This window comes from Elephantulus edwardii, unplaced genomic scaffold (genome assembly GCF_000299155.1).
Source record: "Elephantulus edwardii isolate Elephantulus edwardi_28Jun2011 unplaced genomic scaffold, EleEdw1.0 scaffold00232, whole genome shotgun sequence".
Lineage (NCBI taxonomy): Eukaryota > Metazoa > Chordata > Mammalia > Macroscelidea > Macroscelididae > Elephantulus > Elephantulus edwardii.
The window spans coordinates 3,923,193-3,947,374 of NW_006399982.1; the positions used below are offsets into that span (position 1 = coordinate 3,923,193).

The 24,182-nt window shown below is 41.4% G+C and overlaps 1 pseudogene; it reads right to left on the reverse strand.

The window, feature by feature from the left end:
- Window positions 1-24,182, reverse strand: part of LOC102862227 — a 43,057-nt pseudogene that overhangs the window by 11,360 nt on the left and 7,515 nt on the right.

The window sequence follows — 24,182 nt, forward strand, 5'->3', positions numbered from 1 at the left end:
CAAAGGGTTTGAAATTCTCTAGTAGTAGAATCTTTGTTCTGAATCTATTATTTTAGAAACCCAAAAGACCAAAGTAGGTGGGCTGATCATACATAAACCCAAGTTGTTGTGATAAATAATCTCAATTGTTTCAATATAGATATTAAAAGTACTATTCATGATGAATGGAGCTAGCAGGATATTTTCAGCTTGGTTAAAAAAAATAGTAGGTCTGTCTTATTATGCTTTTATTATACTTCACACATCTGGGGAGTCTCCATCTCTGAAAATGGATCCACTTTCTTATATGGACCTCAGAAACATGAGGACTTCAGGACTGATACATGGAAGTAGAGAAAGAGACAGTGACTATATGCAAAGCCATAAAATAAGCCAGATGAGATAAAACTGTGTTTAAGCACAGTAAAAAGTCATGACATTTCAAGGGATGCTGGCCTGGGTTCCCATGTACACGGAAAAGGTTGTTACACACCACCTCTTGTTAGTTCACAGGAATCTTGGACTCATTAGGACTTGAAAATACAAAATGCCTGGGTCTCTGAACAAACCTTGTGGTTGGAATACCTGTTCGATCTGCAGGTATTCACCCCTGTAATCTTGGATGCTGACAACACACCCTGATGGAACAGCTATCAAGCTTAAGGACATGCGTTTTGTTAATTGTTACAATGTGGAGGTAAAAGATGTCAGGGAGGGCTGTTTAGAGTATTTAGCACCCAGCTGTAGACTCTGCTTGGAGACAGCAGACATGGACACAATCTCTAGGTAAGAAAAGCGCTGTGATGCTTCAGCTGAAGTGGAGGCAATCACTGTGCTTCTATCAGACAGCAGTTGCTGTGATGCTTCACTTGAAGTGGAGGCAATCAGGGTGTTTTCTCCTGCCAGCATTTGCTGCATCTCTAGAGACAAGCAATTGAAGACTTGGCAGCAGGGGGCTGCACACAGGAGCTGCCACAGACTTCATTCCTGCTGAAGAGGGAAGTATGACAACCATTGTTGACGCAGTGTTCCCTGCCCCCTTGGAAGAGTGTGGTCTAGGGGACAGGCCTTGCCCTTCTACCCTGGACCTCCCCCTGGGAATCTACCACTTCGCTTATTAAACCAGGCTGAACCAGGGGTCTTGATCTTGCCGGACAAGGTATCAGACAACTGAATGGGTAGATAAGGCCCTAGAGAGGTCTTTTCAGTGTGGAGTAAATTCTCTGATGAACTGTGTTGAGAAACTGAATTAGAAGGGAGCCAGGCAAGTGAGGATGTCAGGTGGTTAGCAGAATGATATCACGAGGTGTGACCTCCAGTCAGTCTTATTTGGGTCTATAAAAGCCCCAAATCCATACTGGTATCCATACTGTGCATACTCTCATCCTTATGGGAACACTGTATCCTAGGAAGAGAATGGTCTTATGTATAACATCCAAAGGTACTATATACAACATCTCTTGGAGACTAGTCTTGTTTTCTGGAGATCTGAATAAGATAAACTGATAAACTTCTTTCTGAAGACTGTTCTACTCAGTATCCTGCCTGTGTTTCAAGGTAAAGCCAGACTCAAAGGTATCAGCTTTTGAAAACCAAGCCAGATTCAAAAGTATCAGCCCTTGAAAGGTTATAGCTGTAAAATGAATATGACAGTAGTGACATATTTATGCAAAATTCAGTCTATAATCAGTTTGTCTCTGGTAAGTTTCACTTCATGTTGTTGTTAAGTGCCCTTGAGTCAGAAGTGACTCGTAGCTAAATCTCCAGAGGGTTTTCAGAGGCTGTCCATCACACGGGAGGAGATTGTCTAGCTTTTTCTGAATGAAGCAGCTGGTGGATTAGAAATTCGAACTGAGTGCCTTCTGGCTGGCATCACAACTCCTTATGCATTAAATCACCAGAGCTCCCTATGTAGAGTGTAAATTTATAAAATAAATTTATATACGAGACAAACCTGACATCCAGTACTAACATGGCTGTGGCAGAGAATAGACTGTGAAGCTGTTCTCTTCTGAGCTGTCTGATGACCTCTGTCCTGGCAATTCTCTCAACCAAGGCATCAGGCTCTCCTACGTATGGCTCCCTCCTAAACATTAGCCTTCTCCTCATCCTGGCCCCTACCCAAACTCAGAAATCCTTGTAGGCCAAGCCAGGACTTGAGAGTCAACAAAGAACAGAAAGCAAGAGGTTATCTTTTTATGACAAACAGCCACTCTCACAGATTCTCAGAATCTTCCTGGGAAGCTCTCCTAGCTGAAAAACCAGGAGACAGTGTTACATGGACAAGAGAAGGTCACAGGCATCCTGTAGGAAGCTGAGTAGAAAGGTCTTGACTCCTGTTAAAGGAAACTAATGACTCCCAAGAGCCGTGGTCTATAAGGCATGTCTGTGGATAACATAAACATTCCTGACATCTCACTCCTAAGCTCATTTGATTTTCACAGTGTGAGTGAGGCAGGATCATCCGTGTTATGAATATTTTATAGATAATAAGACTGAGACATGGAATGGATTCCATAGTACCATAAAGACTAATAAGTAACACAGAGATTTCTGTCCTCTTTCTTCATTTCCAAGGCAAGGTACATAAAGTTGGACATTCTCAGGCTCTGATTTCCCATCAAAGAAGTTTTCTGTGAGAAATTGTTAATTTGGGAAGTTCAGCCTTCAGTGTTAGGGCACCTCAGTCCTGCCGCTAAGAATTAGGATCAGTATCCGTGGGAACCTCACCCACATTTAAGGGGAGATGGAAGAGAGATTGGGACTTTACCTCTTAATATACCATCTCTAGCCCTTTTGACTCTCTGATGATGCTTAAAGGGGGAAAAACACATAGAATGTGAAGCTTTGACACAATTTCTTTTTCAAAATAAGACAAAAAATATCTATAAGCATTTCCCAATCCTTTTTATATTTCTATATTTGGTATTTTCCCTACATTTCCTCTACCAACACTCTCCCCATTTGCTCCAATATTTCCCTTCTCTGCTTATTTCCAGCACACTCAGACACTCTTCTAGACTCCATGTCTTCCGGGTACCCATTCCTAGGAGAGGTTCTGGGAAGTGCTTAGGATGACTAAAGTGGAGGGGTGGAACAGATTGAAGGATATGTGCATCTAGGATCCAAAACTTCCGCTTTAAGACAAATTCTGAAAGAATCTACTAGAAAAGTCACCTAAACAGTGAAGTACAGCAAGATATCTGTCTTAGGCCTCAACCCATGTCAGGTAGGGATGTCCTTGGCTTTTCAATTAGAAGATGTTGCATGAAGAGCTGATAATGAATTTTTTCTAGATGCTAAAATTTTGTAAACTATGCAAGAATAACAGTTTGGTATTTTAAAAAAATCCTGTTCTGGGGCAGAGGAGACAAGAAGAGGTACTGAGGGTTTAAAAGCTTCCTGTCTGAGGCTTAACATTTCTTTAGTGGTCAGAGAGTTTCCTTACTTGGTAACTATTCCTGTTAGATTCCAACTTTTGTCCACAGAATCTGTTTTTCACTTGCTTTATAAGTAGTGTCATGTACAAGACCAATCCATGTATGTGCATGATATCCAACATTCCTCAGAACAACGGTAGCATTCAGCATGGTCTAACTCATTAACACAAGGAGCTCAGTTTTTCCTCTAGGCATCCAGAGTGGTGGTGGTGGTGTATGCTCTTGAGTCGGAACCAACCCTCCAGTGGGTTTTCAGAGGCAGTAAATCACATAGGAGGAGATTGCCCATCCTTCTCCCGCAGAACAGCTGGTGGATTTAAACTGCTTAACTTTGGGATTACAAAGCAGTTTCTTCCCACTAAGCCACCAGAGCCACCAAGGTGTCCAGGGTAAGGTGTCCCCAGTGCTAAGCCAGGTGCCTAATGACTCCCCATTCTAAGACCTGTCATATCTGCTTCACAATGAAACCAGAACACTGCATCACAAAGCCCTCTTGTGTCATGAGGTGGATGTGATTCCTTTATCTGCTTTAGGGACGTTAATGTGGTGGTTAGAACATCTCGCTAACCATGAGGGTTTCAGAGCTTGCAACTAATAGGGCCTTGACTTTAGACAATGTCTGTGTTCCTTCTCTCTGCACACCTTCACCTGATAACTTAATTCTCTGTTACAGCAGTATTATTACCCTTCTGCAGAGATTGAATGTTTAAGCACACAGGACACCTTATACATAAGTGTAGCCAGGACAGAAGAACCTCCACGCATACCATTGCAGGTATTGGAAACATACCTGAAAAATCACAGAATAGATTAGGGCAGGCTGACTCTGGTTAAGACTTGGAAATGCAGAGTGTTGCCGTACCAAGTAATAGGTATTTTATAACCAGAGGTACAGAAAGGGACCAAGACAGGAGTGGTTTTTATGACACTAGCAGAACAAGGAAGGCATGTTTCCAGTCTCTCTGGCAGGAAGAGATTGTAAACAGTCCTTCCTCAGAGGCACAGGAGTGAGCCTCATCTCTGAAGCTACCTTCATAAAGATTTTCACCACTGGACCAACTGGCAGCATCAGGATGGATGGTAAAGAGACTGAGATTGTTTATAGCTTTAGTTTGGTTGACTCCATAGTCAACATTCTTGGCACCAGTAGCCAGGAAATGAAAAGATGTATTGCCATGGGAAAGTCTGCTGTTAGAGACCTCTCCAAAGTACTGAAGAGCAATGGTGTCTCTCTGGAGACTAAGGTGTGTCTGATACAGGCCATGGTCTTTGGAATCAGTTGTTATGCATCAGAGAGTTGGACAATGACTAAGGAGGACAGAAGGAGAATTGATGCCTTTGAGCTGTGGTGCTGGAGAAGAGTATTGAGAGTTCTATGGACTGCTAGGAAAACAAACAGATTCATCCTGGAAAGGGTTAAACCAGGCAGCTCCTTGGAGGCAAGGGTTCTGAGGCTCCATCTAACATACTTTGGTCATGTTGTAAGGAGGGACTGGTCCTTGGAGAAGGACATCATGCTTGGGAGGGTGGAGGGACAGCGCAGGAGGGGAAGGCCCTCTATGAGGTGGATTGATTCAGTGACGGGGGTAATCGGGATGGGAGTGTCAGAGACTGTGCGATTGGCACAGGACAGAGCAGAGTTTAGGGCTGTTGTACATAAGGTCGCTGTGAGTTGCAAGCGACTCAAAGGTACAGAACAACAACAACCACCTTCATAAATGTTACGGCCTCTATCTGTCCATGTAGAAATCAGTGAGTGTCCTTTAAAGACCAAAATCTAATTACTTGTAGTTGGGTCTCTTCATCTACTCTGGATGTATGCTGTTTGACTGGAGGAATTTTTGTTCTGTTTTGCTTAAAATTTGGATTGTGAGAACTTTGAAGGTTAGGATAAATGTATTCCAGTTCAATCCCTGTACCTAGCACTCCCACTCTCTGCTCCATTTGATATGTTACCTACTTGACTTCTGTCATTATTGTGATGTTTCCACTGCCCTGAGATACCTGAGTTTCCTTGAAAAAGTCTCATTTTGCTGAGATTGTCTCATAGTCAAATAATTTTTGAATTTATAATCTCTGAAGAGGAGATTTAGTCCTTCCTCCAACCTCCAGTCTACCACCAGCAGGTCTGGTGCATACTTACTTTCTTTATTTTTAGACTTCTCTACTTATACATAAAACAAATGCTTCTGATTTTTAACTCTCATACATTATTTAATCCATTATTTTATTTTCTTTTTTATTGTGATTTGACTGAAAGCTTACAAAGCATACTGGTTTTTCATTCAGTCACTCATACTCATTTTGTTTAACACCATTAATTACAACACCCACAATGCAATCCACACTTTTTCCACTTCCTTCCTCTAAGTATGATTTCCATTAATGTTTCCATACTACTCTCCCTCCACTCTTCCCTTCCTCCCTCCCACCCTTCCTTCTGAGCTTTATCCTTGAGCAAATGCTGCTGGTGCACATTTATTTTCAAAAGTTAAATAAAGATACATTTCTGTGATAAACTCTTTTTTAAAATTTATATTTGTTTACTTATAAAGTTTGTATCCATTGTGTTTCACACTATCCTTCATTCACATTGTGTTTCAAACAATCATTCCCATTCATTCTGTTTTATAAAATTAATCATCATTGAAGTATGCTCACCATTACCCTGTCTTTCCAGATCCCTGCCAGATCTTCCCATTTCCTTTACCCTCCTCACCTTCCACCTATTAAATTGTGCAACCCTATGATTTCCCCTCTGTTCATTCTCACTCCTCTGTTCCCACCCTCCCTGCCTTGGACCCTCATATGTTTTACTAGTTATCTTTCTGTTTCTACAATAATGGTCTTGTATAGTATTTGTCCTTATGAGCCTGAATTAGCTAACTCAGTCTGATAAACTCTATTAAATAGAAAGTTCTATTTGTAAAAATTTTGTCAAAAATTATTGCATCACATTTAGGGTTGCACAGCCTATTAATGTAATCACTGCCATTAACATTCATTGTACACTTGTTATAAGTTGGTAAAAGTTCAGTGATAGATACATTGACAATGCAATATAAAGAGTAGCTGCTGATGCTGCTTATGTACAAGCAAACACCTTGGATTTAGTTCCTTAGCATAGAGATTGATGAATATGGTTTCATGGTTTATCCCAGTTAATTAGCCTAATAAGATGTTTAGTGCTTCTGTTCTACTTCCAAGTTTGTTATATAATCTTAGGCTCATAAAAGCTTGCAGAAAGTCATACAAGGTACAACAATCATTCCCTATTTTCCTAGAGTGATAGGAACAGGAAGAAGAAATGGAATATGGGCCTCCTGGAACAACTCCTACCTTTGCCATGAGATCAGAACTGGATAGTGCCTGACTACCAGTACTGAACATTTTGACCAAAATTTATGGCAGAATCCTGATTAAAGGAAGAAAAATGTAGAGCAGAATTTAAAATTCTCATTGGAGCCATGAAGCTTTGATAAACCCTTAAAACTATTATCTTGAGATAATCTTTAAACCTAAAACCAAAAATATCCCCTGAAATCTTAAACAGTACTAAAGAATGTCTAGTGTTCGCTTTGGCAGCACATATACTAAAATTAGAACTATACAGAGAAGATTAGCATGGCCCCACCTGCAAGGATGATATGAAAATTCATGAAACATTCCATAAAAAATATCATTAAAAAAGAATGTCTAGTGTCATGGTTAATATTGTTTGTCAACATGGCCATGATCCTCAGTATAATGTAATTATTCTCTATGTTGCAAATTCTAACCTCTATGTTTTTAGCAGGGCAGAATTACAAGCAGATTCATAAAGATACAATTAACCTTATCGGGTTAAGAGAAGGTCTCTTTTTAATCAAAGTAGGTGTACAGGTGGTTATGTCTGGACTTTCTACCTGGCTTCAGTAGAGTTTTCAAAGGCTGGTTCTTTTAAAAGTGGATAGCCAGGCTTGCTTCTTTGTCTGAAAACTCCACAGAAACTTGTGCATCATGAGGGCCTCTGCTGATACTTGAAAAACTGGTGGCAGTGATATAGTATCCAGCCTCACAGTGACATACAAGCTGCCACAGTACTGCAAGCTGACAACAGATAAGTGGTGGTGAAACTTTGTCTCACATACTTTGAGCATGTTGTCAGAAGGGGCCAGTCTTTGGAAAAAGACATCATGCCAGGAAAGGTCAGTGAGAGAAAGGAAGGCCCTCAATGAGATGGGTGGACATAGTGACTACAACAGTGGGTTTGAGCATGGCACACAGATTGTTAGGATGCACAAGACAGGGCAAGGTTTTCATCTGTTGTTCATAGGGTTACATGAGTCATAGTCGACTTGGCAGCAACTGAAAACGAAGCATCTGGCTATATGGCTCCTACTCTTCAGATTTAAAACAGCGTCCTGCTGTGCTTCCTAACTTTGGATTCCTTAGTATCCAAAGTCTGCAAAGTCAGCTGTCTTGTGACTCTGCTACCCAACAGTGATCTTTGGATGTGTCAGCCTCTGAAGCCTCATTAAAAACCTCACTGTTTAAAAAAAACCTAAGACACCTCATTGTTGCCAAATTAGAAATGAGTCGATGATTCTCCAGCAGGTTTTCAGAGGCTGTAAACGGCACAGGAGGAGACCATCTTTCTTCCTCTGAGCTGGTGGTTTTTCAGACTGTCAGAAAGACATTACTTTGGGTTAGCAGCACAGCTCCAGACCTACGAAGGCCACCAGAGTTGGGTGTTTGGTTTTTTTCCCTTTCTGAAATCAGTAGCCTCCAAAAACAGCAGACAGAAACCCTGCCTCCCCAGATACCTCTGTCTTGAAGCTTCTGTCAGAGCTTTCAGGTCCTGCGGACCTGAAGATTGCCTCCACAAGTAGGTGAACCATTTCCTTGACATAACTGTAGAGGAAAATCCTTGTTCCCTTAAGCTTCTGTAGTTCTGGAGTTCCCTGGAGATCTCTATGTGTTCTGGCCGTGTGTCGAGGAGTTTCATAATTCAAGGACCCAGGTACAAACAGGCACGCTCCACTCCGAGCAACATCATTTCTGACATACTTGAGCCCACTGCTACAGTCACTGTGTCAATCTACCTGGCTTAAGGTCTTCCTCTCTTTCACTGACACGCCACTTTTGCAAGCATTCCTTTCTAAGGAATAATCTCTTCTAACAACATGTTAAAAGTATGTTAGACAAAGCTTTGCCTCCCAAGAGCACTCTGGTGGCACCTTTTCCAAGACATATCTGTTTGTTCTTTTTGCAGTTTATGGGATATTCAGTACTCTTATCTAACACTACAACCCAAATGTAGCAGTTCTTCTGTCATCCTTATTCATTGTCCAACTCTCAGATGCATAGCAAGTGATTTAAAAGATCCTGGCCTTCCAACAAGGAATAAAAAGAAACCCTGATCTAAAAAAAAAAAAAAGATCCTGGCCTGAACCAGACACACTTTAGTCTTAAAACGGACATCACTGCTCCTTAGTAATTTGGAGAGGCCGCTGACAGTAGACTTTACTAGGGCAATATGTCTCCTGATCTCCTCACTGCTGGCACCAAGGGTATTGATTGTGGATCGAAGTAAGATGAAATGGTTGTACAATTTAAAGAATGTTATCAGTGTCACTGAGTTATACATGTAGAAACAGTTGATTGTGGGAATGGGCATGCGTGCGTCAGAGATTGTGAGGATGGCATGGGATAGGACAGGGTTCCGATCTGTTTTTCATAGGGTTGCTATGAGTCATACTCAATGACACCTAATGACAACTATTATGTAGTTAAGGGGATATGTCATATAAGGAATTGGATGTACAGGTCTAGATGTAAGGATGTGTCAGGTGGAAATATAAATTTGAGAGTTTTTTAACTAGACACAAGTGAGGCTATGTGACTGGATAACATCTAGAGGAAAATAGAACTAAACCATTGCTGATGAGTTGGTTCCAACTCATAGTAACTCTCCGTCAGGTTCCCAAGGCTGTAAGTAACTTTAGAGATTGCCCATCTTGAGGAGCAGGTGGTAGATATGAACTGCCAATTTTTCACACAGCAGTCCAAAACATTATGCACCACACCACCAGGGGTCCTTAGAGTGTAGCTAGAAGAGAGAAAAACCAAAGCAGATGGAAAATGGAATCCAGGCTTACTTCACTTGTGTTTCATGGATTAGGTATCTTTAAAAAAAATCTATACACGCACATATGCAGAAAGTAAGATTACATTTGTTAATTCTACCAACGCTTATTAAGTGGCAACTCTATGCCTAACAGAGTCGGTTACTCTCAGAAAGTGTAAAATCAGCAAACAAGTGAGTGACAATAACTCAAGTCTTTGCTGGTGACTCCAACCTTATCCTCTACTGGGTTGTTAGAGAATATAAATCCCACAGGAGGAGATGGCTCATCTTTCTCTTGCAGAGCAGCTGGTGCATTCGAATGGCCAGAGTGAACCACCACTGCATTAGCAGCACAATTCTCTATTGACTACGCCTCTGGAGCTCCCTTTATGTATAATAAATGCATTAAATCAGGCTGAATCTGTGCTTCAGAAGGCCAAGGCAGAGAACAGGGAGTGCCTCTCCATCTTACAGACAAGCTCTGTTGGACTAATTGCAGTCACAGCAGGCAATCACTGATAATGTGATGTTTCATAAATGTTGCTGGGTTTTGGTGAGAAGTCACAGCACTGCAGCTTTTAATGAAAATTCAACCCAGGACCCCTGAGGCCATAGATCTTGCCATGATTTTGTTCTTATTTATATTAGAGTTCTGTAGGCTCATTTTATAAATAATTAAACAACCGCAGACCCTCCTTCATGCCTTGTCCTCTTGAGCTGAAATCAGGAAGACAACTTAACCATACTTAAAAATCTCTATTAGCACGTTTCGTTTAGGGTGGCCATGACATGGCAGCAGCAGTTAAAAAAAAAAAAATCAGATGACACGTTAAGTGAGGAAATCTGCTATCAAAGACCTCTCCAGTGTGCCAGAGAGCAAATAAGTTAGTTTAAAGACCAAGGTGTACCTAATCCAAGAGATGGTATTTTCAGTTTCTTTCTGTGCATCTGAAACTTGGACAGTGTAAGGAAGACTAAAGAAAAAGAAATGCCTTTGAATTTTGGTGATGGTGAAGACTACTGAATATCTTCAGTGGACTGCCAAAAGAACAAACACATCTTTCCTGGAGAGAGTTCAACCAGAGTGCTCCACAGAGGCAAGGATGGTTGTGAAACTTCGTTTCACAAACACTGGGCATGTTGTCAGTGGGGCTAGTCCTTGGAAGAAGACATCATCATGCTGGGAAAGGTAGAGGTTCCGAGAAAGAGAGGAGGACCATCAGCATGATGAATTGACATGGTGACTGTAACAGTGGGCTTGGGCATTAGAGAGCCTGTGGTGATGGTACAGTATAGGGTGAGGTTCAGATCTGTAGTTCATACGGCAGTTACGAGTTGTAATTGGTCTGACTGTACCTAACAACAACATTTTCATGGGCTGCCTAAAGCCAGTGATGCTAAGCTTGATAAACGGGGGTTAATGGAGAGACTATCACAACAGAGGTGGAACTGAGAATGCAGGCTGCATCCAAGTGATAAAATAGTGAGGAATAGGCTCCAAGAGCACTGTGCTGAGCCAGTGGATTCCTAAAACAGCCAGAGAAGAGCCTGACCACTTAAGGTTCAGGTTACTTGAAAGTCTGGGAGTCGGAGACAAAGAGTAAGGGACTCTTTTTCATGTTTTTGCCATGTCTCTTCAGGGCTGATGGCACTCATACATGCGGTGATACTTGTGTATTGTGTACAGACCCTGGTTCTTCTGGTTTCCCTGACTCTTGGGGATGATGTTAGAAATGTGGCTTTCCCTGAGGCATTCAGACGTTCCTTCAGGAACAGGCCAGGAGGCAATAGTTGACCATCCTGAACTTTCTCACTCTCATGTACAGCTGCTGCTCATCCAAAATTCTTTAGTTCAATCAAACCTAGGACAGAGGACATGCATTTCCACACTTCCTGCTTGAGCCTTTAGAATAGCTGTTCTCCTGTTTGCTAGCCCATGGTGCCATATAACATAACACAGGGGACAGTAGACTTTGACAATGTTGGTCTCTCTTATCATTGTGGTCATGGAAGCTCACTGAATTCCTAAGTTTAATAGATCTCCCCCTGTGGATACCTATTCCTACTGCATGTGTTACTTGTTCTAATTAGAAATGTTCAAAATCCCTAGCTCTCAGAGAGATGCAAATTAAAACAACTATGGGATATCATCTCACCTCAGTAAGAATAGCAAAATTTAACAGATCAGCAAGCAACAAATGCTGGCGAGGTTGTGGAGAAACTGGAACCCTTCTTCATTGTTGTTGATGGAAGTGTAAAATGGTGCAACCACTGTGGAAGGTGGTGTGGCGCTTTCTCAAAAAGTTGAAAATAGAAATGCCATTTGACCCAGCAATTCCACTACTGGGAATATACCACAAAGAGACGATAACTGACATCCAAGCAGATATATGCACACCCATGTTTTTCGTGGCTTTGTTCACAATAGCAAGGAGTTCGAAACAAACCAAGTGCCCGTCAACAAACAAATGGATAGAGAAGCTGTGGTATAGTCACACAATGGAATACTATGCTGCATTGAAAAACAAGGAACTCATGCAATATTATTCAAAATGGGTGACTCTGGAGGACATTATGCTGAGTGAAGTACCTCAGTCACAAAAGGACAAATACTGCATGGTACCACTGTTGTAAAACAGGTCTGACATTGGAGTTGGGGGAGACAGAGAAAGATGGATTCAATAATGTATACTGCATTGAAACAGATGGGGGATAAAACTGTTTAAAAGGGATATGTGATTAGGTATTTTTGTCATAACAGGAGTCCAGAGTAAAGGCTGCATAGTGGAGTGGACCTGGGGGGAGGGATTGTAAAACAACGAAAGAATTTTTCTTTTACTTTTCCAAGAGGGTAGTATACTAGAGGGGAAAGGTTGGGAGGGGAGAAAAGTGCAACAATGAATGAATGGAAATCCAAAGTCTCTGTAAGTTTTCATTGAAATTAATAATTTTAAAAAAAAATGTGTTCTGTGGAAGACAGCAGGAACAATCTAGATTTGTTCCTTCCCTCCTGATCACAGTGAAAACTGGGCTTCCTTTTCTACCCTTTGAGCTAGCTTCTTTCTCTTGCAGAGATTTCTTTGATGCTTTCTGCCTAAAGAAGTCTGCTCACTTTCCAGAAAATAAGGATTCTGTTTTAACTTTTTCCAGCATTACCATCCTCATAGTAAGAATCAAATATTAAATAAAGGCTTATCCTGTTGTATTTGAATTTATCTCAGCAGGATGAGAACTATGGCTCTAGCCTTTAGGAGAGCTGCTCCTCAGCTCCACAATTGCTTATCTTTCAGAGAGAGCTAAGGGAAAGGGAGAGAGCTCTGGTGGCCGACTGGGTAAGAACTTGCACTGCTAACTCAAAGGCAGACAGGTTGAATGCACCAGCTGCTCCACAGGAGGCAGGTGGTCAGTCTCCTCTCGTGATTTACAGCCTCAGAAAACCTATTGAAGGGTCAGCTATGAGCTGGTTTCAACTTGGCACCAATAAGTTAAAGAAGAGCACCAAGCTTTTCTCTCCTGCTCATCCTTTGCTATAGAACGGCCCCTTCTTCTTCCCTCTCTGTCCTTGTAAATATCTCTAAACCATAAACTACCAGATTGCAAACTGAGTTTCTGTGTTTTGTGCTCATGCATGTGTGTTCATACTCACACATAAAACCAACCAAGGTGGCCACACAGATCTTACTGCCTGACAAACATGTGTAGTTAGTTTTCTTAGCAACAATACCAAGGTAAGGTTCAGGCTATCCTGGGCTTTCATTTCTTCTGGGTCATTGGTTCAGATGGCCCAATTCTACCTTCTTGTCCCATCTCTTTTCAAGCCCTTCCTGTGATACCACAAATACATTATTCTTGTGATATCTTTGTCCTCCCTCCCCTCTTTTTTCTTTTTGTTAGGGAAGCTGAAATTCCTAGCTCCCACCCAAGGAAACAATCTTGAGGTATTCATTGTGCTACCTTTGTGGTTTGACTTCCTTAAAACTCTTCTTCCTAGTACTGCTTTTAATACAAGAAAGGTCAAGGTTTTCCTTTACCAAACATTTGTTTTAAACCCATCATGAATCACAAAAACAAAAGGAGTGAGCTGCACTGCTAACCTAGATGCCTGTGTCTCTGTCAATTCAAATCCACAGAGAGATGGGAAGGCTCCTGTTATGATTTACAGCCTCAGAAACCCAACGGATGGTCAAGATAAGTCAGAACCGATTCAGTGACAGTGAACGGAATCACAACTACTTGTTTCTCCTGATAGAGCTTACCTTGTTAATCTATCAAATGCCTCAGATGAACATCTTAGATACTGGAGTGTATTTCCTTTTAATCAGGCTGTCTTTTGTATACTAGTTTGATTCTCACCTTCATTTAGTATTAATGGTTTTAGCCTCATTCATGAAGCCTAATTCTGAGTGTCCCTACAGTTTATTCTTAAAGCCATGTAAAGGAGAAAATATCTTGGGAATAATGTTTAGATTTTTGTTTTCTTTTTAATGATTCTACTCTATGTCTTATGCCCTGAGAGGCATAAATTTGCCCAGAAAAAACTGAGCCTTTTCAGGTAATAGGAAAAGCAGTGTTCCGAAAGCCTGTGGTTGGGACTGGGTAGTATCTTTCCTTTCTAATGTTTCTTGTTTGCTTAATTGGTAGATGTCAGCTTCAGTCTTCATTGAAATTCCTTTTAAAGAAAACCCTCCAAACCATTGAAATGACATTGTTAACAACTGAAATAGATTAATAATGATTCTTGTTATCTTTTTAGGAACTTATTCATTGTAGCAGGAGTACAGTGATTGGGAGAGGTTTATTGTTGTTGTTGTTGTTAAGTGCCGTCAAGTCGCTTGCGACGCACAGCAACCCTATGTACAACAGCCCTAAACTCTTGTTCTGTCCTGTGCCAATTGCACTGTCTCCAGTACACTCATCCCGATTACCCAAGTAAATGAATCAATCCACCTCATAGAGGGTCTTCCTCTCCTGCACTACCCTACCAAACATGATGTCCCTCTCCAAGGACTGGTCCTTCCTTACAACATATCCAAAGTATGTCAGATGGAGCCTCAGAATACTTGCCTCCAAGGAGCAGCCCAGTTTAGCCCTCTCCAGGATGAATCAGTTTGTTTTCCTAGCTGTCCATGGTACCCTCAATACTCTTCTCCAGCACCACAGCTCAAAGGCATCAATTCTCCTTCTATCCTCCTTAGTCATTGCCCAACTCTCTGAAGCATAACAAGTGATTGCAAAGACCATAGCCTGTATCAGACGCACCTTAGTCTCCAGAGAGACACCATTGCTCTTCAGTACTTTGGAGAGGTCCCTAACAGCAGACTTTCCCATTGCAATATGTCTTTTAATTTCCTGGCTACTGGTGCCAAGAGTGTTGACTGTGGAGCCAAGCAAACTAAAGCGGTGAACTATCTCAGTCTTTTCACCATCCATCCTGATGCTGCCAATTGGTCCAGTGGTGAGAATCTTTGTCTTCTTGACATTGAGCCATATTGAAGGCTTCTATTCTTTTTGTGTGCATGTACCGTCAAATCAGATCTGACTGGTACAGGAGGAGATTGTCCCTCCTTCCCCGGCAGAGCATCTGGTGGATTCGAACCGTGCACCTCTGGGATTGTAGTTGCAGCTTCTTGCCACTAGGCCACCAGAGCTCCCCTGAAGGCTTCTATTCTTGATCCTCTGCAGCAAGCGTTTCAGGTCCTCCTCAGTTTCAGCAAACAGGGTTGTGTCATCTGCAAAGCGCAGATTGTTGATAGATCTTCCACCAATCCTGACCCCACATTTCTCCTCATAGAGCCCAGCCTCTCGGATATCTGTTCTGCATACAGGTTGAAAAGATATGGAGACAGGACACATTCCTGGCATACGCCCTTCCCAATTTTGAACCATGCAGTGTTTCCTTGCTCCATTCTGACAACTGCCTCTTGGTCCAAGTATAGGTTTCGCATTAGCATGATCAAGTGTTCTGGGATTCCCATTCTTAGAGTCAGCCACAGTTTGTTATGATCCACACAGTCAAATGCCTTTGCATAGTCAATGAAACACAGATATGCATTCCTCTAGTAGTCCCTGCTTTCAGCTAAGATTCATCTAACATTAGCTACAATATCCCTAGTGCAACGACTCCCTTCTAAACCTAGCCTGGACTTCCAGAAGTTCTCTGCTGATGTACTGTTTCAGTCGTTTTTGGATAATCTTCAGTAGAGTCTTGCTTGCATGTGAAATCAATGATACTGTTTTTAGGTTTTTTTAAATATTAGTTCGGTCACTTACAGAGCAATGCTTTTAGTTAATTGACTTTTGTGCAAGAATTCTTTGAGATCTAGAAAAGCTACATGCATATTATTGATTTTCCACCAGTGAATCATCTTTGAAAAAGTAAATTCAGTATGTAAATTCCTGATCTCTGAATAATTATTCTAAAATATTTTTAAACCTATGTCTTTTTTTCTCATAAATATAATCATCTTATGGTTATCCCCTAGGATTTTTATAGAATTCTGAGAGAGAATTGCCCCTATTTAAAAAAATCAGTACTTTCTGTATATTCTCAGGAACCAGGAAGATAATGCTACCCTCTACTGCTTTACAAAGAAAAATAGAAACAAACAAACAAACAAAAAATGGTTTGTAAAACACTTTTGAAATATAAAGTCGATATAGTTTATAAATCCATATAAGTTTTCCATCCTCTCTTTAATTCTGAGTTGGAACTGACTCAGAGTTGAACCTCCAGTGGGTTTCCGAGGCTATAAATAACAAAGGCGAGTGTCCATCTTTGGGTTAACAGTACAAACTCCTACAGACTATGCCGCCAGAGCTCCCTCCTCAAATTCTATTATCTGGACCCTATTTTTTTCTGACCTCATTCTTGTCAGGAAGGCTCACTGGTTTCTTTGTTCTATAGAACAGATAAGACATGCTCCAACTCCCTGCACTGAATTACTTAAAATTTCCAACTGCAAAACTCTTCCTCAGTTTGATTACACTTACTCTTTTCTTCTAGTCCTTGTGTAAATGTTAATTTCTACTCAGAAATTAGATTTGCCTACAACCCCCAATTTAAAACTACATTCAACTAACGTCCTCCTCCGTCTCTTTACCCTGATATATTGCATATATCTGGTTACATCCTGCAAGCTCTATTTTTTACTTATGCCTATTTTATAATCTTCCCAGCCATCTTCTGTCTAGAGAACAGAAAATGGGAGGCATAGGGCCATGAGTGTCTCTTTGAAAAGGCCAGAGGGAATAAGAATAGCCCAGTCCCTCACAGCCCCGGAACAGGAAGAAGATGAAGAGCCCATAACCCATCTCCATGGTGTCTCTAGAGCCACACCAGGAGCAAAAGGATGGTTTATTTGTTGTTGATTTGCAGACTTCACTAAAAATTGTGGTACTAAGAATGAGGTTTATTAAACTGGGAGGAGGGTAGAGAGAATAGTGCAACAATGAATGAATGGAAACCCAAAATCTCTGTAAATGTTTATGAAAATTAATAAAATATAATTATAGGAAAAAAAAGAATGAGGTTTATTAGGGAAATAAGTTGGAGAGTGGGGAAGGCAAAGAACATCACCCAATGCAAATCCAAGTTTTAGCCTAGCAGTCCCAAGGCACAGTTCCTCAATTAGTCCAGGATCCAGTTTCAGTTCAGCAACACAAATTTAAATAGACTCTGGTTTCCTCAGTCATCCATCAATGTTTATCTTGGAGCAGTTATAAGTCAGCTTCTTCTTAATTATCCAGCAAGCATAGCAAACCCCTTAACTATGGTCTTTATCTCAGGGCTCTTTTAGTTACACCTTGCCACACTTTGTCCACAGCAATGCCACAGCCTCTCCACCACCATCACTAGGATCTTGCCACCAGGATCTCTCTCAAGTCTTGCTGCCCAGTGTGGGAAGCACTCTCTCTTATCCAGGTCCCACCACTGTTGATTTGCAAGACTATATCTGCAGTTAAGGTAGCTGGAGATCAGAGGGGGCTAAGATAATGGCTAAAAAAGCCAACATTAGGCTAACAGTATACTCTCCCAGTGTCACAATTTTGAGGGGGCAGGGTTGTTTGAATTTTTTCTCTTTGGGTTTTTTTTTTTTCGGTATTCTCCTTGCTTCTAAAAGCACCTGGCATACAGTATGCACTCAGTATTTTTTAAGTATTGAAAGAATGAATGAACACCGTTTATTTCCTAACTGGATAACCTCATTCTGAATCCTCCAAGGTTTTAATGTACTTTAGTGATTATTAGGGAGCTCTCGTTGTGTACTTCATAGGGAGTTGTCCTAACCCAAAAGTCTTGCCATTCTAACAGTTCAAATTCACCAATGGCTCCATGGGAGAAAGATGAGAAATATTCTCTCAAGAGATTTACAGCTTTGGAAATCCAGTGGGTCAGCTATGAGTAACTTCCAACTTTATGACAATGAGTTTGAGGTTGTATTTTGGGTATGTGTGCGTGTGTGAGAGAGAGAGAGATAGAGATTATTTCACTAACTTCTCCAGCTAGTCACTATGCCATCATGTCAGAATCTATTCACAGCTGACAATCCAGCAGGTGTTAAGAGGCTGTAAACTGCACAGGAGGAGACTGCCCATCTTTCTACTGCAGGGCAGCTGGTGAATTTGAACTGCCTGACTGTGGGTTAACAGCACCACTCCTTACCTACTAGGTACCTAGAGCATGCCATTTTCCTGACACCTTATCTTTTTGCTCAGGTTGTACTCTCAGCCTGGGGAAATCTTACCACTCCCAACTCAAACTTATCCTTTGAAATTTAGTCTGCACATCACCTCTTCTAGAAATGGTTTCATGAGCACTCTCAAACTAGGCTAAGTGCTATTGTGTGTGTGTGTGTGTGTGCATGCATATGTATTAATCAGCTCTTATGATATTACCTTTACTTAACTCTTTACACTATGAGACCATGAGTTCCATGGAAGCAAGGAATGTATGTTGTTCACAGTACCTCCCTGGTGTCTTACATAGTACCTAACAGAATGCAAGTACTAGAATATTTTAATTATTGAATGAAAGACTCAGTTCAAGCTAATTTTTATTGTGACTCTGTGGAGGATCTCTTCTTCAAATAATCTTATAAGTCATTATTAATTAATTGTGACTATGAGTAGGTAAAGAATGCATTGTTTTCTAACCACCACTTCTAGTCATTGTTAGCATCATATCCACATTGCTTTTCTGGGTCCAAGAACATCATGGGAAGACATATCCTGACCTTACTCTCAGTTTATCTTAGCCAAGAGTCTTATCTTCTGTATGAAAGTCTCTCTCCCACCATCCTCAGTGTGGCTGGATAGAGCGGTGTTGAATGGTGGCCCATCTCAAATGAGACTTTAAGCTCTTAAACCAAATGACAAGCACTTTCAACCATTTCAACTCTCTCCGTCACATACGACAATGGCAATAAGGAGACACAAACAGGTGGCTCTTTGAAGGTATACGGTATATTTGAGGAAGGCCTTATGTCACGTGCACATTACTGGAAATGATAATGGACGTTTTTAGGAGAGTTCTGAAGTTTGGAAACTCTTCTTATTTAAACTGAACCTTTTCCTCAGTTAGACCAAAGTCTTCTGCTACCATGACAGTTGCAATCTGGAGTGAGTTTTCTGGTTGTATGTCACGAGTCAGTTGAGTATAGTGCTTAGGGTCCCAATTAGGGTGGCAGTTAGGGTTGTGTATAGGGACAAGGGAGGTGCAGAGTGGAAGGGAATGTTGTCGATGGGGACTGGCTGAGCGCTGGTGGGTATCAAAGGTCAAGTTTTTTTCCTCAGTTGGGGGACACTGAGCCTTGGAATCTCCTGTTGTCTTCTCTGACTTAATTTCACCCACATCCTTGTTAATGAGGTCTGAGCTCTTCTTAACATTTGTCGTCTTTGCTTTGTCCCCTGTCACAAGGTTAGAAAGGAGAGCATATTTCTCCCGCCCTTGGCCCTCCATCGTGAGGTAAAGCCAACGTATCAAGCTCTTCATCTTATTTATGAAGCCAGCTTCTGGAAGAACAGAACTTTTGTGAGTATGGGTTGTTCTTACTGTACTTTATAACTCTTGCCCCTGAAAAACATGACTCTGAAAATTTTGACCCTACAGAAGTTAACCGTGCATAATGTGACCCTGGAATATTGACTTTCAAAAACTGGTTTTCTAAAATTTGTCCTGTTATGCCTGCTTCTATGACCCTGAAATATTTGACCTTGCAGAGCTTACACCTAAAGAATTTATGCCAGAAACTGGTGGCCCTTATTGGATCTGGAGCATTCTAGTTGGGCATTCTCAGGAATTTTTATTTGGGTGAAGCATTAAGCTTGCTTTAACTGCCTTGCAAGTCATTCTGATTTTTTTGTTTTTATGGTGATTTGAGTGAAAGCTTACAGAACAAATCAGTTTTCCATTTAACCACCCATAGACATTTTACGACATGAAATACAATATCCACAATGTAACCCCATACTTTCTACTTCCTCCTCCTGATTCTTGTTTCTATTAATCTTTCTATTTTACCTTTCCTAATTTTTGAGTTTTATCCCTGAGCAAATGCTGTCCTTTTGATACTATATAGCTGATTTTTCTAAGGTACCTCCTCGGCCTGTCTGTCTATTATTGGCTGAAAGGTGAACTATAGGGGTGAATTTTGTTCCAGGTAGTCTCCAGGGTACCACTAGTCTCTATCAGACCAGTAAGGCTGGCCAGTTTTATGTTTGTTGTTGTTTTTTTTTTTTTTAGTTTTGTTCCATTCTTTCTACCCACTCTGTCCAAGCCTTTCTGTGATCCCTTTCAGAAAGGTCCACCGTGGTAGCCAAGTACCACCAAGCTCTTCTGATCTCAGTGTCAAGGAAGTTGAGGTTTATGTGGTCCATTAGCCCTTTGGACTAATTGTTTTACACATCTTTGCTTTTCTTCCATCTTCTTTGTTCCAGACAAGGAAAGACCAATAGATGCACCTTTCATGGCCACTCACAAGCTTTTAAGACCCCAGTCACTACTAACCAAGGTAGGATGGATGCCAATTGACTATGATGTCTCCTGAGACTATGATCTTGAGGCCCTTATTCATGAGGCCCTACTTGAGGGACAAGTAACTCATTCCCTCAGGGAATCTACCTATGATTAAGAAGTTTAAGTAGTTTTGCACCATGTTGACTCTATTCTACACACAGATATATTTGTAGCATGTACTATTATGAATATAGAAATGGGTATAATCTCTCCATCTGCCATTATCTTTTCATCCCTTGCAGGTCATTCTTATCTGATCATTTTGCCCCCATGGTATCCTTGAGGATGCTCTGGAACCTTAAGGTGAGGGAAAAGCTGGTCCAAGTGCTCACAGAGAGCAAGCAGACAGGATGAAGATTGTGCCTTTATAAAGTTAGATAGACCCTGTTAAGCCCTACTCACTAAAGGCCCTCAGTGGGCCAGACTAAATTTCTTCCTGCAAAGGAGATCCTGGAAATACGTTCAGCAAGTCAGGAGTTCTGCTGGCTCTACTTAAAAATGTTCCTAAATGCTCAGCCTCAGTAGAATGGCTGTTGTTTCTGGTTGTAGAGAGTCCTAAACCTGATCTCCCATTTCTGTGGTCCCTTGCTGGTTTAGAGGAATTCTAGTAACATAATCCAAAGAGTGCTGGAATGAAATGGGCTTCTGAAGCTAGGCCTGGGAGCAGGAGCACGCAAGCACTATGACTTATGGCTGTGCTTAGCATTCTTTGGTCTACCCCAAGCAGGCCACCTTAAAGCTAAAAAAAAAAAAAGCTCAAGAGGCCTGTGTTGTGGGTGGAAATCGAAAACTTTTCAGTCAGTCAGAACCTTGATCTTGGCTTGCTGATGGTCAGGTGAACAGGGCCAAATTGAGGACTTTGAGGAGACAATGGGACTGAGAGGGATGACGAGAGATTTAAGAAGAAAGATATTGAAAGGGAAATCACTAAAGAGAAAGATGCCACAGATCCCCTTTTGTAAAAATATGTCTAGAAGTGAACCAGAACTCACCAGAGAACAGAAATCCTACAGTAGCTGTGCTGTGTTTCTGTTGTAGAGGGCACACTTTGGCCTCAGTGAATTCCCCAGATAATGTGCAGAGACCGTGTAGGAGCTGGAGGGTGGGAGGTTTAGAAGGGTGGGAGCCAGAGAACAGGTTTGAAATTTGTTTCTAGTAGTAATATTGCTGGAACCAGAGTAGATCCTTTAAAAACATAGACAGTTTGGTTGTCTGACCAGCTTCCCATAAATCTCAGGTGTAGCGGGGGAGAAGTTTCCATATTTTCAACAAAAGCCTTACACAGGGCTTCAGGAGGAAAGAAAGAGGGTTTTTTTCTGGGTTTTGAAAACAATAGGAATCAATATAGTGTAAGGTGCCACCAGAACAACTCCACAGATCCTGGTAGCCCTTCAGTATGGAAATTATCCATTTCTATGTATGTTCTTTTTAAAAAATTTTTTATTAATTTTAATGAATGTTTACAGACATTTTGGATTTCCATTCATTCATTGTTGCCCTTTTCTCCCTGCTCATTCATCCCACCCAGTTCGCTCTTCTCTTTGAAAAGTAAAAGAAAAATTCTTTCAGTTATAAAATCTCCACCACCCCCGCCGAGTACACTAAACTAAGCACTCTTCATTCTGGATTCTTGTGATAACCATAATATGCAATCATATATCGCTTTTAAATGAGTTCTCTCCCTCATCTGTTTCAACACAGTATACACGATTTATCCAATCTTTCTCAGTCTCTCCCCAACCCTGATGTCAGTCCTGTTCTACAACTGTGGCACTATGCAGTATTTATCCTTTTGTGACTGAGATATTTCACTCAGCATAATGTCTTCCAGGGCCACCCATTTTGAATAATATTGCATGAGTTCCTTGTTTTTCAATGCAGCATAGTATTCCATTGTGTGGATATACCAGAGCTTCTCTATCCATTTTTTTGCTGATGGGCACTTGGGTTGTTTACAACTCTTCGCTATTGTGAACAAAGCCAAAATAAACATGGCTGTGCATATATCTGTCTGGGTAGCAGTTATGGTTTCTTTAGGGTATATTCCCAGTAATGGAATTGCTGGGTCAAATGTTATTTCTATTTGCAACTTTTTGAGAGAGTGCCATACAGCCTTCTATAGTGGTTGTACCATTTTACACTCCCACCAACAGTGAATAAGGGTTCCAGTTTTTCTGCAACCTCGCCAGCATTTGTTGTTTGCTGCTTTGTTAAATTTTGCTATTCTGTCTGGGGTGAGATGATATCTCATAGTTGTTTTGCATTTATATATATGTTCTTAAAGGCACCTTCAGGCTTAGAAACAGAAGTGTTTAGAAAATGAAAGGTTATCAGAAATGAGCACTGAGTTCAGAAAAGACAAAGGAACCTAGGATAAAAGGGGCACTGACCTTGTTTCTCCAGGACAAACTCAGAGTTGCTTTTCTCCCCCTCTTGCTGGTCCATAGGAATTCCAGGCTTCTTAAGGCTTGAAGAACACAGAGCTTCCGAGCCCCACAGCACATCTGACAGCTCAGGTTCCTGGTTGAGCATCAGATGTTCGCTGTAATAATCTTGGGTGGATTTCTGATCTGTTAGTTGTGACTGTGTGGGGGTGATAGATAGCAGTGAAAGCTCTCTGGAGTGCTTGGAACCCAGCTGCAGACTTGGCTCAGAGACAGCAGACCTGGATAAATTCGGTGGGCCCAAGGAGTGCTGGGATGCCCCTGCTGAAGAAGGGGTGACTGAAAGGATATTTTCACCTGCCAGCAGCTGCTGAATCTCCAGAGTCAAGTCATTGCAGATGTGGCAGCAGGGGTTTGCGCACAGGAGCCGCCGCACACTCCCCTCCTGAGGCTGCCAGCCCTGTCTGGGAAGGAAAAGATGGCAGTCACTACGAATGTGGTGGCCTTGGAAGAGTGTGGCCTGGATAGTGGTTCTGCCCTCCCCTAGGTCTGGGAATCTGCCACTTTGCTTTTATCCCTAAGAAAATACCATTCCGCAGGTTAGGCCTGGGTGAGCTGAAAGTTTTGTGTCTTGTGTTTTATCTCAGACAAAACGTGGGTAGTAGGGCTTTCCCAGAGGATGATGAGGTAGGGTTCAGTTTCCCTGTGACCTACATGGAGAAGCTGAACCAGAAGAGAAGTAGAGAGAGGGCAAGTGGCTTGCAAGTGGGGCAACACCAGTAATCCTATCAAAGAGAACCTAGAGTAAGCCTCATTTGGAGCTAAGAAAGTAAACCCTGCTGCTGGCTATTTTCATGCCTTTGAGAATATTTTATCCTTGTAGGAACTCTGCACTCTAGGGGCTTTAGGGTGTCCCTAATGCTGTACTCAGAAGCTCATTTGAACCACCCCATTTTCTAGAAGTCTTAATAGGTTAAGTTGTTGTTAAGAGCCGTCTATTCATAAACAACCCAGAGTGACCCTATGAACTAAAGACATGAACACTTGGGGGTTTTTTGGTGTGTGTGTGGTTTTTCTTTACTATTTTTACAGCATATTGTTTTTATTTCATTTTCCCCCCATCCATTCATTGTTGTATACTTTTCTCCCTGCCCACCCCTCCCTGCTCAGTTAATTTTTCTCTTTGAAAAGAAAAAAAATTCTTTTATTGTGATAAAATCCCCTCCCAAGTCCACAGTCCACTTTACTATGCATTT